The sequence below is a fragment of the Electrophorus electricus genome, chromosome 1 (assembly GCF_041902795.1).
Source record: "Electrophorus electricus isolate QZ-2024a chromosome 1, ASM4190279v1, whole genome shotgun sequence".
In the NCBI taxonomy this organism is placed as follows: Eukaryota; Metazoa; Chordata; class Actinopteri; order Gymnotiformes; family Gymnotidae; genus Electrophorus; species Electrophorus electricus.
The window spans coordinates 13,201,341-13,218,634 of NC_137497.1; the positions used below are offsets into that span (position 1 = coordinate 13,201,341).

At 40.9% G+C, this 17,294-nt stretch overlaps 1 protein-coding gene across 1 annotated transcript in view; it reads left to right on the forward strand.

Annotated features, from left to right (window-relative positions):
• Positions 1-17,294, forward strand: part of LOC145657102 (STING ER exit protein-like) — a 220,255-nt gene that overhangs the window by 197,539 nt on the left and 5,422 nt on the right. The gene's annotated exons all lie outside the window — the stretch shown is intronic.

Here is a 17,294-nt window from a genome sequence, read left to right on the forward strand (position 1 = left end):
CCCCAGACATGGTGCTATTGTGACTAAGGAAGGCTTTACCTTCTCACTCTCTCAGCCAGTCTGCTTCATTCTGTCTATCACTATGAGTTTCTTGAGCAAAATCTACATCATTTCCTTTAAATTTGATTAACTGAAAAAACTGTGTTCTTTTATTCACATCCCTGGCCCCATTAAGTGTTGCCACAGCGCACACACTCATTTTGAAAATGAACATTAAATCTAAACAAAAAAGTGACACAAAATTTAAGCAATCTTCTTATCTTCATCGTTAAGTTGCAGGTTTAGATCAGTAAAACCTTCCTCCTATAAATTGCTTCTCAAACACTGTAAAGACTGTATAAAACCTGCCAGATCTGGAAAGTCCTCTTCCACCCGAACCCCTTTTGCATGTTTTGTATTTTCAAAGAATGTTCTGATCATTTTCAAAGTACACATTTCTCGAGGTCCACAGGGCTGTTAATACAAGGAAACGTTTCTTTCCTGATATCCTTCTGACACACAGGTAAACAGGAATGGAAAATACCTCCTGCAGCTCTGTCAAAATCTGGGTCTGTACATTGTCAACAGTAGGTTATGAGGCGACTCTTTGGGGAGATCCACCTTTTGCTCACCTCTTAGCAATACAGTGGATTACATGATAACAGTACATTCTCTCTCAGTACATTCACTGTAAAGCTACTAACCCCTCTGTCTGATCACAGCCACATCACTGTGTTCATTAATAGGACAGAGACTAGCAGTGCTGCACCCACACTGACCAGTCAGCTGTTTAATACCAGGAGACGATACAGATGGGCCCAAAACAGCACAGAGGAGTTCCAGAAAGCAATCAACTCTCAAGAAATTCAAACACTTTTAGACACATTTCTTGAACACTCTTAATAAATCTAAATAAGAAGAATTGGCTTTTCAAAACACATATTGGATAACACATGTTAAATCACTTTATAATCAATTACTCAAAAATACAAGACCTGAACAAAAGCATATAACTGAAAAATGTAATATATTAGAACTACGAATAAAGGACTTCTAGAATCCCTTGGACTCACCCATTACTGAGCAGGAACTTAGAAATCAAATTTCTACTCTTAAAACAAAAAAAAAACAAGTGGGTCTGATGGCATTTGAAATGAAATGATTAAACACCCAAGTAAAAAAATCCTGAAAAAGACCAAAACCATCATTTTCCAAAAAGAGCCAGATCTCAGGCAAACACACCACACAAGTTTCACATTATGAACACAAACACTAGAAATCTGTACAAATTACAATTACTCAGGATTAAAGATTAGTTCAACTGGAAACTTCAATCCTCTGGTTGTCTAAACACTAGAGTCCCTCATTGTTCATACGCCGACTGAAGATGCATTTACCTGAACATTAGTTTTGCACTTATTAAAATGTTTTAATTGCATTTATGAAATGCTATTGTGTTATGCACAACAAAGTCACTCTGGATAAGAGAGTCTGCTAAACACCTTAAATGTTAATGTAAATATGTATGTTACAATTTCAGAATTAATGGTGACCAATTCAGGAATTCAGAGGATATGCACCATTAGTTAATATATTATTAAAATTACAGCTTTACTAATCCTGGCTCCTAATAGTCTTTGTGAACCTGTTAAAATAATTAAAAAGTGTAGCCATACAAATTATTTGTTAAACAGTAACAAACAGCAGCTATAGTTTCTAAATTACTTGTCATATAAAAATTATCTGTAGCATTTTACAGCCGCTAAAGTGAAAACTATTCAATATACACGAATATCTATAAATGTCTGTAGGCCATTTATAAACAACACACTTTCAAGTAAACTTATCATTTTAAGTTGTCTGTTAAGAAATGTATAAATGACTTGGTAATAATTAATAAAACATGTTGGAGCCCCTTATCTAAAGTTGCAAAACATCTCAATATATAGACATTTACAAAGGTTGGTAAACATTACTATTGTAAGTATGAAGTACTGGCTGTAACACATTTTATTATTTCCCTGCCTCCATAAAATGACAGAGATAATAACACCATCTAAAGGATCTGACCAAAATTTACCAAAAAGACAAGAAAGGAGCAACAGTATTTTGTTCTGTATAGTACTAGGAACAGAGGTTAATAACTGTTTAATCATCACTATTTGCTGTACTTCACCTTGAATTTCACTAATGTGACACTAATGAAGAACCCTGAATTACATGACAATTCAGAATGACTATACATTAATATATTTATAACACATTTGAAATTGTATTTCAGCTTTATTTGATTGTCTCACATAAACAGTAAAATACACACATTAAAAAAGACTTAATGTCTTCAGACTAATGTGCTTGTTAATAAATATGCATAGCAGGACTTCTTGCCAAGATCATGAATAAATCTTCCTAGAGGGCCATTATGGTGTGTTTTTTTGCTAACCATTCATACCATTCTATTACTGTCCAGTGATCCTTTAACAGCTCCTCTGTCCAGTTGCTTTTAAACCTCCAAACAGTTTCCTTGTATGTTCTCCAGGCCCTCTCTATATGCTGGGTGTGAGCCCCTGTAGGAGCATCCATGTATGATATACTGTGGTTAACTGTGTAATGTCTGTAGCCAAGCTGAGACAGAGCCTGCCGGTAGACACGCCACTCACCACTGAGGATTGTGGATCCCCTCCTTACATGCCAAATGATAAGTGGCACTAGTTCCCTTCTGGACCTTCTCTGAACTAGGTGAAGAACTGGCTCTCTTTGTTTAGTGTGGACAGTATTTTCACCCAGCATCCCAGAGACCCACTGCCTCCTTCACAACACCCCAGCCATCCACCCTCTTCCATACTGTGTAACATAAAAAGTAAAGCATTAATACATTAATTAAGAACTATTAACAAGATGAAAGAATTAAAGGTATGAAGCATGAAGACTTGTATGTCCATTATACATTATTAAGACTATACAAAATTCTATACCCACATAAAAGATGCACCTGCATTTCTTCTATGCCTGAAGTTACTCTCATCTATGACAGTGAACTGTCTGCATCCTCCTTTCCTTCTTCTGAGTTCTTCCATCGCCACCACACAAGCCTCTCTCACTTTCTTAGACAACTTTGACAAGAAACTTGAGAAAACCTGAAGGGACATAATGGTGCTAAATTGATTAAATAACTGAATAAATGGATTTAACACTTAGTAAGATATTGAATGTACTCAGTAAAATTGTAAAGTTTATTTGTTAATTAAATTAATTTGGTCATGTGAACTGCTCTGGTTATTTTGCTTCTTTTAATCAAACAATTTACTTGATTTGAATAAAACCAATTAACCTGCTCGTTACACATGGATGTTTGCGGTTGCACCATTAAAATATTTCCACACTGCAGAAAGTATCTAGATGTGCTGAACAAAAATCTGTTTGATTACAGTTCAAATGGCCACTCAGTCCACACTTGTTGTATAAAGTAAGACATATAAGCCTGCGTGTGTTAGCTGCTCCCACCTGTACGTTGTATATTAAAGTTACACTAAAACGTCTAAGTAAGCTCGTTAGTCTACCATTCACATCAGTCCCAGCAGTCGCTGTTGTGTAGTTTCATTTTATGATGACAAAGATCGCATTTAATCTCTTTGTAGTACTTTCTTATTTTGCAGCCACTTTATAAATTTTAAATGTTTCCTTTTTTATTTTTTTCTTCGGCATTTTGGTCCAATTAAAACCGGATGTGTCCCCTTTACATTTGTTATAGTGGAATTTATGGCATTCCAGATTCTCATCGAGTGTACAAGATTTTAAACTTAACAATGCAATGAGTAATACATCCAAATATTTTTATATATTGTGTATTCTTATATTCAGCAGACATATTCATATTTTCTGGACAAACAGCTCTTTGTGAATTTCATATAAACCATCAACAGTAAAGGTGGAGCGTTCGTGGACGTTGGAGTTCATTCAGGTCTGCGCCTCTAATGAGGAGACGCCGGTACAGGTGTGTTTGGAGTCGGATGACAGTGGAGATCAGCACAGCACCTGACGCTCGTCCTCACAGTACACAAAGAAGAAGAGAGTTCACAGTTCAGAGAGAAAACCAGGGCAAAAATCATCAAAAAACAAAACAAAACAGCCAAGACACTGGAGAGAAATACAGATGGAGAGGCTGGAACAGGTCAATGCTGTACTGTACTGTAGCTACAGTGCAGCTAAACTAGCGTTAGCTAGAAATCAACATTAGCAGATGTGTTTTCAGTAGCTTTCTTGAATACTAACATTAGTGGGTTATGCTTGAACAACGCCATGATAGTTCACCGTCTTTATGACCTTTAGTACATTTTATTCAGTATGAGTGGAATCTGAACACATCCGCTTTGTTAGATTACTCTGAAAGAAAGCTGTCGTACGTTAGCCAACTAGCTAGTAAACTAGCGCGACTGGAAAAGGTGCCGAACACCAGCTGACTGTCTCCGGATTACAGTGGAGATCAGCACAGCCGGTTTCTCCTGTTGTTTGAAGTTTAGCCCTTCGATCCGTTTTCGGTAGGTTTTACGCTCTGGTTCTTTACCTGGCTTTTATTCCCCGTCTACGTACGTCAAGAATGTAAAAGTGAGATTTAATGGGCGAAATTAGCAGGCACAACCGACCGACCGAGCTAGCTCGCTAAATCGGTCGCTCGTCTCGGTCATTTATGTGTAAAATACAGAGTGTCTGACTGTCTGGCTAGATGACATTAAAATGGCTGATTAAACACACCCAGTTAGCTTGCATGCGTGTCCGAAGTGGTGCTTCACAACTCGAGATCGACCGTATTGCTGTTTTGTCTGTATTGTATGTATTGCAGACGTGCAGCGGTGTACCGCGTTCATTGTAAGTGTTCACTAAGCAAACCGCGACCGTGTCGGTACGATTCTATATGTGGCACTGATGTGTGTGTTCTTCTTTCTACAGTTTGGGTATCGACTAGGGATTCAACTAAGTAGCCTGTCAAAGATTTATGCGTGCGCATGTCGTATTTTGTCTCCACAGACGTGCGTGCGCACGATGTCTCTTCCTCTCGTTACCTTTTGGACAGAATTGGACTGCTCAGTGGCCCAGCGTCAGCCACTTTGTCCAGGCCGTGTGCCTGGCGCTTTGTCCACTTCACCTGGCCAGTCAGACCATCGTCGGGGTCAGGGTGAACAGGTGGGTTGTTGTCATGAGGAGGGACTACAGTGTCATCTAGGACGTAGTCCTCAGCAGCCCCGGCCTCATGGCCCAGACCCGTATTCAACTTTTTGAGTTGAATCAGCAGACACTGGCCCACTGCTGAGTTTACCGGGTTTTATATTGACCTTATTAGCACTGTGGACTATAAAGGCTGAGCACTAATAGGCTGGGCTGCATTTTTCGTTACGGGTACAATGCCAGGAACAAAAAGCAGGAACAGGATGTTCTGCGCCTGAGCGTTGGCCAGTCCAACACTCCCATGTTGGCCCTGAAACCTCGCCCTCCCGCGCTGAGTAAGCTCCCAGAGCGTCTGACTCACGAGCACCCTGCTTTTGACCTTAACATCCAGCAGGATGTGTCTGGGCAGGCTTCTCAGCGTGTCCGAGGCCAGCCTCCTCTTCCTCCTGGTGATACCCCGAGGAGCTCTGGTCCGGAAGGAGATGCGGCTTCTGCCACCATCGCCCCTGCCGCACTGGCCGGGCCCGAAGTACTCCAGAGCGTGGTGTTGGAAGAAAAAGGCAGAGGCCTCTGCTGCCACTGCCCATGGACAGGCCGTCCCCCCCGAAGCGGCGCAGGCACGAACACCAGGCCTGCAAAGCCAAGACCAAACAGTTTGGCCACAGCAGGTTTCGTGGGGTGCACTTCTTCATGGCAGCAGCGGGGAAGACTGAGGAGATGCTGGACAGGGTCAGTGATCTGCTGACCACCCCACTCACCCCTTTGTAAATAGTACATAGTTTTATATTTATTCCAATTTTCATTATTCATTCTATGTGTTGTGAATGAGCACTTCAATATTATATTATACGTCACAAAGTGAATGAGCACTGACTTATTCTGCTTTGTACTTCACAAAGTGAATGGGCACCGATTTTAAACCACTTTATTAAAGTGAATAACTTGTTGGTAATTAGACACATTCTTACGAAAAATGCACTTATTTTGATATTATTTATTTGAGGAACAATAAACAAGTACTATTCAAAGTTCAGTTTCCTGTGTATAAATGACTCGTTAAATTAATTCAATTAACATTCAATTAAGTCAGCATTATTATTATTATTATTATTATTATTATTATTATTATTATTATTATTAATCTTATTGTTGAATGAACATCCACTTTTAACAATATATATATATATATAATGATGGGATATATATTTTTTAAATGTGGAAAAACAATATGAAGACAATAAAATTGACATTCTGTTGAATGTCTGAATTTTTGCATGGAATCCTGATCATGATTAAAAAGATAAAAAAAAAAACAGTCTAACAACATGAAACACATGACTACTTGACATGCATGCGCAACTGCACATGGCTCCTTAACATGCGAAACAACCTGACCCTCTATCCCATAGTCTCGCCTCCTTCCCGGAGAGGTCACAGAGATCACCTGGGACCGGAATGTTGGCAGATTCTGTGTTCTGGGTGAACCGTGGGTCCGGGAACACTGGAGAGGGTGCAGATGAGATTGCATGCCGCCGAAAGGGCCATGGTGGGTGCGAAATGGTTCTGGAGGGGCCCTGGACTGGCCACAGAGAATGACCACTGGTAACAGTTAGATAATCTCCACCTGCCCCCAATGAGCTCTGTGCCTTATAGTCCCTATGACCTTGTCGCCCCTTGTCGTTCTGTCGCCCCTTGTCTGGTATTCTCTGCCTTACTTCATTGTTCTCACATGTTTTTCTCATTTGTAATTGTGTATATATACCTTGTGTTTGTGTATATACGTATATATACTGTGTTCGTATTGTGTATATACACAACCTATGTATATACTGAGGTAATAAAAAGAGTGATTATAGGGAATAGAGGTTTTTAACATTGAATTAGACATATTAATAACATAAAACATAAGGGAGTATAGAGATTCTGTGTCCTCTCAGTGTAACGCGAGTGCCGAAGGGTGTGGTGCAGGATGCACAGACTCTCGACGTGGACAAACATTTATTTACATAGAACATAAAGACTATAGTGGCATTCCCATATAACACAAACAGTGAACATAGAGACACTTAACACTAACAATTTTTAACATTAACACAAGCTAGACAAACACGGTTACGAATGTTACATTTAGATATTAACTCACGAACAACATGCTGCATCAACGATGACCAACAACACTGCACACACTGATGCAGGTTTAAATACACAAAGACAAACAAGGTGCAGGTGTGTGCAGGCGTGGATACAAACAAAGATCCACTCGCTGCACGTGGCGGGCCAAACCATGTGACTTGCGAGAGGCGAACGTTCTGTTAGAGAACCCCCTCCCAAGGGGCGCGGTTCCCGACGCATCCTTCCAGTGAATGCGAGTCTCAGGACGCCGTGTAAATGTACACACAAGCAGCCGCCTGGGAGAAAGGCAGCTTCTCTGTCTCTCTCAGGGCAGTCCGGTATGCCCCCAACAATGTTATGCCTGTAGATGTAGAAAAGTTGTAAACACAAACAAACAATAGCGCCCACACACAAACATATAAGGCGCTGTGACATGGTGCCCGCTGTCTGCGCAGGCACCTTGTACGTGTCCGGGGCCTCAATGGACATGTGGGGGTGCACGTCCACCCCGGTTCCAGACATGCTACCTGCCCCAACGGTCCTCCACTCGCCTGCCACTCTAGGAGCATCCCAGCGACGGTTTGCCTCCTGGGCTTTGAGCAGACCCCTCCAGTCTCGCTGGTGAGTCCACTGAAGGGAAGGGACATGGGCTTCAGCTCTGCCCACTGGAGATCCCGATGGGTCCACCCAACTGCCCTCTTTCTGGTTGTGGTGCATTTCGGTCTTCCTCGGCCCAGGCTCAAGGCCCCCCCCAAGAAATTCTTGGGGGTGTACCCCTCCACTTCCGGGGTGGACATAGACACCAGTCATGGTCCTCTCCCCAATCTGCTGGGATCCAGGCAGCAGGGCGGGGGTGCCTACGCATCTCCCGCTAGGAAGTCTGTCTTTAGCTGAAGGACCTGGCATCCTGTGGTGGTTGGTCATACTGTACCACGTTGGTCCGAGTGCCGAAGGGCGTAGAGCAGAGCGTAGACTCTCTCGACGTGGACAAACATTTATTTACATAAAATGTAAAGACTATAGTGGCACTCCCGTGTAACACAAACAGTGAACATAGAGACACTTAACACTTAACAATTTTTAACGTTAACACAAGGTAGACAAAAATGGTTACGAATGTTACATTTTGACATTAACTCACGCAACTCCTGCTAGGAAGTCCGTCATTTGCCGAGGGAGTAAGAGTCCTGTGGTGGTTGGTCATTCTGTAATGTTGCTGCTGGCCTGAGCACCGTAAGGCATGGGCCAGGACACACAGACTACCTTGACTTTGTGAAACATTTATTAACATTAAGCATGGAAAACACAAGTGGCAATCACATACAACTATAACAGTGAACATTATTAAACATTCAACATATCAAGCTGAACTCAGAGGCCTTCAGATGTCTCTGCAGATTTGCTAGCTAGGTGATAAATAATGAAAATGCCTCAGAGAGAGAGAGATAGAGAGAGATGGAACGAGAGAGAGAATGGACTCAATAAATCTCTCAGTCCATGCTTTTACTATTACTAGTTAATTACTTTTCAGTTCCTACTCTAGGTCCACTTCAGACAGTGCACCATTTGTGTATAGCATCTAGCACCAAGGGCTTATTGAGCTGGTCCTTTCTAAGTTATGAAAGCTCCATCGATGAGACTGGCTGTGTGCTGGGCTGGTGACATAGATGGAAAACTGTATTGTTTTTGTCATGGTTTTAAAAATGATGCGCAGTGAAATGTACTCCTGGGTCAAATTGCTTAGCTATAGTATGAATCATCTGATTAGGACCCAGATAAGTCAAAACAATGACTTGGGCAAGTGTTTAGGGCTCTATGTCTCTGGTGATAAATATGTGCGTCAGCCCATTTAACAGTGTGTCTGTAGCTTTTCATTAACTTTTTATTGCTTATTGGTCACTGTGTATTGCCTTTTCTTACTATTCAGTTTGAAATATCAACAAATAGGACAGAACAAAACATTATCTTTATGCTATGGTCAACTAGTGTTACTGGCAAACCCAAAGAAATTGGTTAGAGTGGGGATGGTTTTGAAGTCATATCAGCAAAAATTAGCATAACAGATGATTGTAACTTTGGGATTCGCCTGTCTACTGAACTTTTGGATGAAGAAGTCACGGAGCTGCTCTCTCAGTAGGACTCAGCTCTGAGTCTCTCTCCTTAAATGTCAGATATCTTTTCTTCAGTAATTTGTGGTCTTTAGCGTGGCTCCCTTAATTACAGCTATAATAGTGTACATGCCAGCTGTGTTGAATCGCACAACGATGTCAGAATCTGGCACAATTTAACTGTGGAACTAGGTGGAGAGAATCTGACTAGCAGTACATTGGTAAGGTTTGATGCATATCCCAAGATAAGTCATAAAGCCTTGAATAAAGATGAAGGCTAAGACAGCAAAAGTTATGTAATTCTTCAAACATGAATACTAAACGTACAATTCTGGCAAACCATGTCAATTACAATCCATTATACTGATGTGTTTATTTGATTCACTGGAAGACAACGAGTGACTTGTGTTTGGAACATAGTCTTCCTTCCCAAAGTTATACTGACTTCTTATACTTACATTTTTTAAACATGTACAGACAATTTTATTCCCTGGAAAGTAACATATACACAAACAGACAGACACACACAAACACACATATATCAGATATTTTGTCAACTTTCAAATATAAAAGGCACAGCACTATTTTCAAATATAACAGTGTACTGTTTTTATTTTAGTTCTGCACAAAGAGCATACAGCATGTATGTGTATATACGTGTACACGTGTGTGTTCAACTGTGTTATACACAATGCTGCAGTGGCCTGCTCTGCTTCAGCTTGCTCTTTACTGTGCTACACTTGACAGAGAGCTTTTCATGCTGCCTCTTGAGAATGTCTAGTTGGCTCTGCAGGTCCTCGCATGCATCCTTCACCTTCTCAAAATCCTGGAGCAGCTTCTTGTTTCTCAGCAGGCTGCAGCGCTGGCACAGGCGCAGATTGTCTGCACGCAGCTTGTCTTTAGTTATCATTACCCCTGCCAGAGCTTTCCGCTTGTTGCCGATCATTGCCTTTATCTTGGCCAGATTGGCTAGTTTGGCCTGGATCTCCAGCTCCACAAAGTTGATCGTTTCTTTGAGATGTGACTGGAACTGAGAGTGGAGGTACACAATACTGAGATTATTTTCTATGCCTTCAGGACTCTACTGTACAATACATCTTCCCATCCTACTCCGTGGCAATAAATTTACTGCATTTTCAGTTTTAAATGTGGGCTCGAAATTTCCAAGTTTTGTGGTGGGATTTATGGGATGGGTCTTGTTATGTTTTCAAGTCTACTTGACAGTTCCATGGCTATCTAAAAAATCAACAGAAGTTGCACCCACATTAGTCTTAATCTACTGAGTTTAATAGGACGTCATACCTCTCTAGTGCTGGTAATTCCTTTCTTTATTTGAATAACCTCCTCTTCATACTCCAAGATCATAGTCTTATAATTCTCATTTTCAAATTTCAGTTTTTCAGCCTTTGTCCTCTCCTCCAGTTCTCCAATAGCTTCTTCCCGGCTTTGTACCCTCATCTGCAGCGCAAGGTTCCGTATTTTTGCAGCAGTGAGCTTATTCTCCGTCTTCTGCTCAGCTGCAAGGAGCCGTTTCACCTCAACAAGAGCTGCCCGCTTTCCCAGCCGCCGGGCGAGAGCCGCAAGGAGTACTTCTTGCATCATCATGATGAAGGCTTGATATTCACAGTCCCACTGCTTCTTCTTCTCCTGGCACCGGGGCCGGAGTTCTTCAACTTGCTGCTGGTAGAGCTGTGATTTGCACTGCCACTGCAACTTTAGGTCCTCTAGAATTTTTAGCTGGTCCTGGTAGCCATGGCGACTCCGCCTTGTACACACAGGCATTGGCACGTTTTCCCTTTCCAACCAGTCAGCTATTATCATCTGCTGCTCGCTGTTCAACTGGCAGAGTTCATCCCTTTCTGACAGGAGGTTCTGCAGAAGCGCTTGGTGTTCCTTATACTCAGCTTCAAGATTATATCTCTCCATCTCCAGCTGCTCTTTGGAAGCTTCACTGTCATGACATCCATCCAGACCAGTGTTCTGCAGCTGCTCATATGAGCCTAAATTTACGGGGCAGAGTTATACTAAAGAATCATCCAGTTCTATTAATTAACAGATGGCAACAGCTGATTTTGCCATCTTGAAATTGAGCTATGTTCAGATGAGAAGGCTCAGTTTAAAAATATATTACGACTCTTCATATGAAACCATGTGTTAAAAACCAACAGGAATGAATTGCCATGTAATTTTCTCTAGAATGTATAGACTTTATAGTTCTTTACCTTTTTTTCTCTGAAATGGTAGTGGATGGCTACCATTGATTGGAGGTAGAACAAGTGGAGCAAAATGTGTGCTGTCTCTAGTTTCTGGACTGTGCACACCCACATCAAGAGCCTAAACAAAGTATACAAGGTATTTTTCACACAAGAATCTACATACTGACACACAAGCACACATAACCATACACAACCTTCCATCATAGCCAAACAACTTTTTATTAAAATGTACTAAAAATGTATTTCTATTTGTTTCTTTCTTGAGGCAGCAGTACAAATATTTTTAAGGTATCCCATATAATTTAAAGATTCAAAAACACATGCGCCTTCATTTCAGCATTTAAATAAAATGTGTATACACGTACCTGAACGTTGTTTGCTTTCTGAGCACTGTGGTTTGGTCTTATTGGTGGCAGCTTTGTGCAGCCCCTTTTCCTCTTTTCCATATCTACTGGCGCCTCTTGTCTTTTGATGTGAATTCTAAAGATCGATAAGCCTTTTAGTTTTTGGGGAACAGACCTCAGCCAATTACAATAAGCAGCAACGAAGCAAATGAGTACTATGGGAATGGTGAAAGGCGTGATTAATGTGATAACTTGTGTGACTTCACAGCCCCTTTATTAAATCATAATTATGCCACAAGTACCATCTCTACATAAATATCAACTTGCTAAACCTGCTAAACCTTGCACGGCTCAAGGTTTTTTCGTTTAGATTTTAATCAATTTATCTGCTCATTCAACCACATGAAAATCAAGCCAACGTGTATCAGAAACAGTACACGCTGTAAACATCACACGTGTAAAACCTAATAATGAAAGTTGAATCGCACAACGATGTCAGAATATGGCACAATTTAACTGTGGAACTAGGTGGAGAGAATCTGACTAGCAGTACATTGGTAAGGTTTGATGCATATCCCAAGATAAGTCATAAAGCCTTGAATAAAGATGAAGGCTAAGACAGCAAAAGTTATGTAATTCTTCAAACATGAATACTAAACGTACAATTCTGGCAAACCATGTCAATTACAATCCATTATACTGATGTGTTTATTTGATTCACTGGAAGACAACGAGTGACTTGTGTTTGGAACATAGTCTTCCTTCCCAAAGTTATACTGACTTCTTATACTTACATTTTTTAAACATGTACAGACAATTTTATTCCCTGGAAAGTAACATATACACAAACAGACAGACACACACAAACACACATATATCAGATATTTTGTCAACTTTCAAATATAAAAGGCACAGCACTATTTTCAAATATAACAGTGTACTGTTTTTATTTTAGTTCTGCACAAAGAGCATACAGCATGTATGTGTATATACGTGTACACGTGTGTGTTCAACTGTGTTATACACAATGCTGCAGTGGCCTGCTCTGCTTCAGCTTGCTCTTTACTGTGCTACACTTGACAGAGAGCTTTTCATGCTGCCTCTTGAGAATGTCTAGTTGGCTCTGCAGGTCCTCGCATGCATCCTTCACCTTCTCAAAATCCTGGAGCAGCTTCTTGTTTCTCAGCAGGCTGCAGCGCTGGCACAGGCGCAGATTGTCTGCACGCAGCTTGTCTTTAGTTATCATTACCCCTGCCAGAGCTTTCCGCTTGTTGCCGATCATTGCCTTTATCTTGGCCAGATTGGCTAGTTTGGCCTGGATCTCCAGCTCCACAAAGTTGATCGTTTCTTTGAGATGTGACTGGAACTGAGAGTGGAGGTACACAATACTGAGATTATTTTCTATGCCTTCAGGACTCTACTGTACAATACATCTTCCCATCCTACTCCGTGGCAATAAATTTACTGCATTTTCAGTTTTAAATGTGGGCTCGAAATTTCCAAGTTTTGTGGTGGGATTTATGGGATGGGTCTTGTTATGTTTTCAAGTCTACTTGACAGTTCCATGGCTATCTAAAAAATCAACAGAACTTGCACCCACATTAGTCTTAATCTACTGAGTTTAATAGGACGTCATACCTCTCTAGTGCTGGTCATTCCTTTCTTTATTCGAATAACCTCCTCTTCATACTCCAAGATCATAGTCTTATAATTCTCATTTTCAAATTTCAGTTTTTCAGCCTTTGTCCTCTCCTCCAGTTCTCCAATAGCTTCTTCCCGGCTTTGTACCCTCATCTGCAGCGCAAGGTTCCGTATTTTTGCAGCAGTGAGCTTAGTCTCCGTCTTCTGCTCAGCTGCAAGGAGCCGTTTCACCTCAACAAGAGCTGCCCGCTTTCCCAGCCGCCGGGCGACAGCCGCAACGACTACTTCTTGCATCATCATGATGAAGGCTTGATATTCACAGTCCCACTGCTTCTTCTTCTCCTGGCACCGGGGCCGGAGTTCTTCAACTTGCTGCTGGTAGAGCTGTGATTTGCACTGCCACTGCAACTTTAGGTCCTCTAGAATTTTTAGCTGGTCCTGGTAGCCATGGCGACTCCGCCATGTACACACAGGCATTGGCACGTTTTCCCTCTCCAACCAGTCAGCTATTATCATCTGCTGCTCGCTGTTCAACTGCCAGAGTTCATCCCTTTCTGACAGGAGGCTCTGCAGAAGCGCTTGGTGTTCCTTATACTCAGCTTCAAGATTATATCTCTCCATCTCCAGCTGCTCTTTGGAAGCTTCACTGTCATGACATCCATCCAGACCAGTCTTCTGCAGCTGCTCATATGAACCTAAATTTACGGGGCAGAGTTATACTAAAGAATCATCCAGTTCTATTAATTAACAGATGGCAACAGCTGATTTGAAATTGAGCTATGTTCAGATGAGAAGGCTCAGTTTAAAAATATATTACGACTCTTCATATGAAACCCTGTGTTAAAAACCAACAGGAATTAATTGCCATGTAATTTTCTCTAGAATGTATAGACTTTATAGTTCTTTACCTTTTTTTCTCTGAAATGGTAGTGGATGGCTACCATTGATTGGAGGTAGAACAAGTGGAGCAAAATGTGTGCTGTCTCTAGTTTCTGGACTGTGCACACCCACATCAAGAGCCTAAACAAAGTATACAAGGTATTTTTCACACAAGAATCTACATACTGACACACAAGCACACATAACCATACACAACCTTCCATCATAGCCAAACAACTTTTTATTAAAATGTACTAAAAATGTATTTCTATTTGTTTCTTTCTTGAGGCAGCAGTACAAATATTTTTAAGGTATCCCATATAATTTAAAGATTCAAAAACACATGCGCCTTCATTTCAGCATTTAAATAAAATGTGTATACACGTACCTGAACGTTGTTTGCTTTCTGAGCACTGTGGTTTGGTCTTATTGGTGGCAGCTTTGTGCAGCCCCTTTTCCTCTTTTCCATATCTACTGGCGCCTCTTGTCTTTTGATGTGAATTCTAAAGATCGATAAGCCTTTTAGTTTTTGGGGAACAGACCTCAGCCAATTACAATAAGCAGCAACGAAGCAAATGAGTACTATGGGAATGGTGAAAGGCGTGATTAATGTGATAACTTGTGTGACTTCACAGCCCCTTTATTAAATCATAATTATGCCACAAGTACCATCTCTACATAAATATCAACTTGCTAAACCTGCTAAACCTTGCACGGCTCAAGGTTTTTTCGTTTAGATTTTAATCAATTTATCTGCTCATTCAACCACATGAAAATCAAGCCAACGTGTATCAGAAACAGTACACGCTGTAAACATCACACGTGAAATGGTAGTGGATGGCTACCATTGATTGGAGGTAGAACAAGTGGAGCAAAATGTGTGCTGTCTCTAGTTTCTGGACTGTGCACACCCACATCAAGAGCCTAAACAAAGTATACAAGGTATTTTTCACACAAGAATTTACATACTGACACACAAGCACACATAATCATACACAACCTTCCATCATAGCCCAACAACCTTTTATTAAAATGTACTAAAAATGTATTTCTATTTGTTTCATTCTAGAGGCACCAGTACAAACATTTTTAAGGTATACCATACAATTTAAAGATTCAAAAACACATGCTCCTTCATTTCAGCGTTTAAATAAAATGTGTATACACGTACCTGAACGTTGTTTGCTTTCTGAGCACTGTGGTTTGGTCTTATTGGTGGCAGCTTTGTGCAGCCACCTTTCCTCTTTTCCAAATCTACTGACACCTCTCATCTTTTGATGTGAATTCTAAAGGTCAGTAAGCCTAACGACTGATTATAATTGGAGTGTGGACAAACACTAGCTAGCTACAAATCACTTACACAGTAGCGTGTGATTGACTGCGCCAGTACCCGCTCCTATTGTGTTAACAGCTTTATGAATATTAATGAACTTTCCGCCGCTCTCTCCACCCCCAGTGAGAAAGCTTTCTTCCTATTGGCTGTGCCAGTTCTCTGTATGACGCAGAGGTCTTTTGAACATTCCTAGTGGTTTTAGAAGAAACCCTCTGATACACATAGAAATAGAAATAGAAGCAATTTACTGCTGTGTATACACTCTCACAGCACTATATTCTAAATACCTACTGTTGTGCAGAGTGTAATGGGCAGTAATTTGTCTGCTGTCCCTTTAAGTTGTGTTTTACGGAAAATGCATGTGCATGAATGCCACACAGGAGAAGACTTTTTTTTGTACTGTACATGACGGACCTTACTGGACCCAGCGATTCTTTTGTCCTTAATTTCATTTCTCTGTTAATGTGTTTATGAGCTTTGGACATTTCTACATTTCATGTATGCACTGTCAACAGGATTCCAAGAGCAAGCCGCTGTCACGTAGTGAATAAACCGGCAAGATTATTGCATAACTGAGTTGAGTCTGACTCGCGTCTCCTCCACATGCTTCAGAGGCTTCTCTCTACCAGTGCCAAAGCTCTTTGCTAATCTGGGTTGGAGCATAATTTAAATAGGACTAACTCCAAGCGTTACAAGAGGCACCTTGTGGTTGCATAGTTAGAGTCCATGGTCCATTCTGCCACCATCCACATTTCTACACATTTTCTAGCCCTTTATCAGTGGTTTGCTTCTGACCAAACGACTGCAGTTGCCAAGATATTTTGGGTGGCTGACCACTCTGCAGTGACAGTGACATGCAGGAAAACTCCAGCCACCCTGCTGGGCACGACACACTTGCAACACTCACTATCTCAGTGCCTCCACTGTGCCGATGCTTTGAAAGTATATGTTCCATGCTAATAACCCTGAAAAATGTACAACTTATTTAATTAGTCTACTATTGCATATTGAAGATTACACAGTGCATGGGTATGCTCAAATGAAATGTGGCCAGAGTTCCTCAGTGTGTTTTTGATTTATGAAGATTCATGAAGAGTAACATTGACATCTCAGGAAATGTTTGAGATATCATGCTTGTCCCTGGTCTAATTCTCTCACAAGCAAATATATTAATAAAGCAGAACTAAAGCAAAGGCAGAATTTTTGGAACTGTTACTGAAAGACAACAGAGTAGCATAGAAGGATAGAAGAAGAACATCACAGAAAAATTAATGCACATATCACTAGCCTAAGACCCTTTAAACACAAGAAATGCTGAGAGCTAAAACTAATATTTCCATATTTTGTTCATTTATTGCCTCATTGAGAAACAGTCCAAGACATACATTATCCTACAACACCATGCATTATTCTCCATGACAAAGGATTTTCAGGCACATGGCCATATTAACAAGGCAAAAATTATGGCCAAACAGGACTAAAACAACAGCAAGTTATGAATATTGTTCAGCTTGCGCAT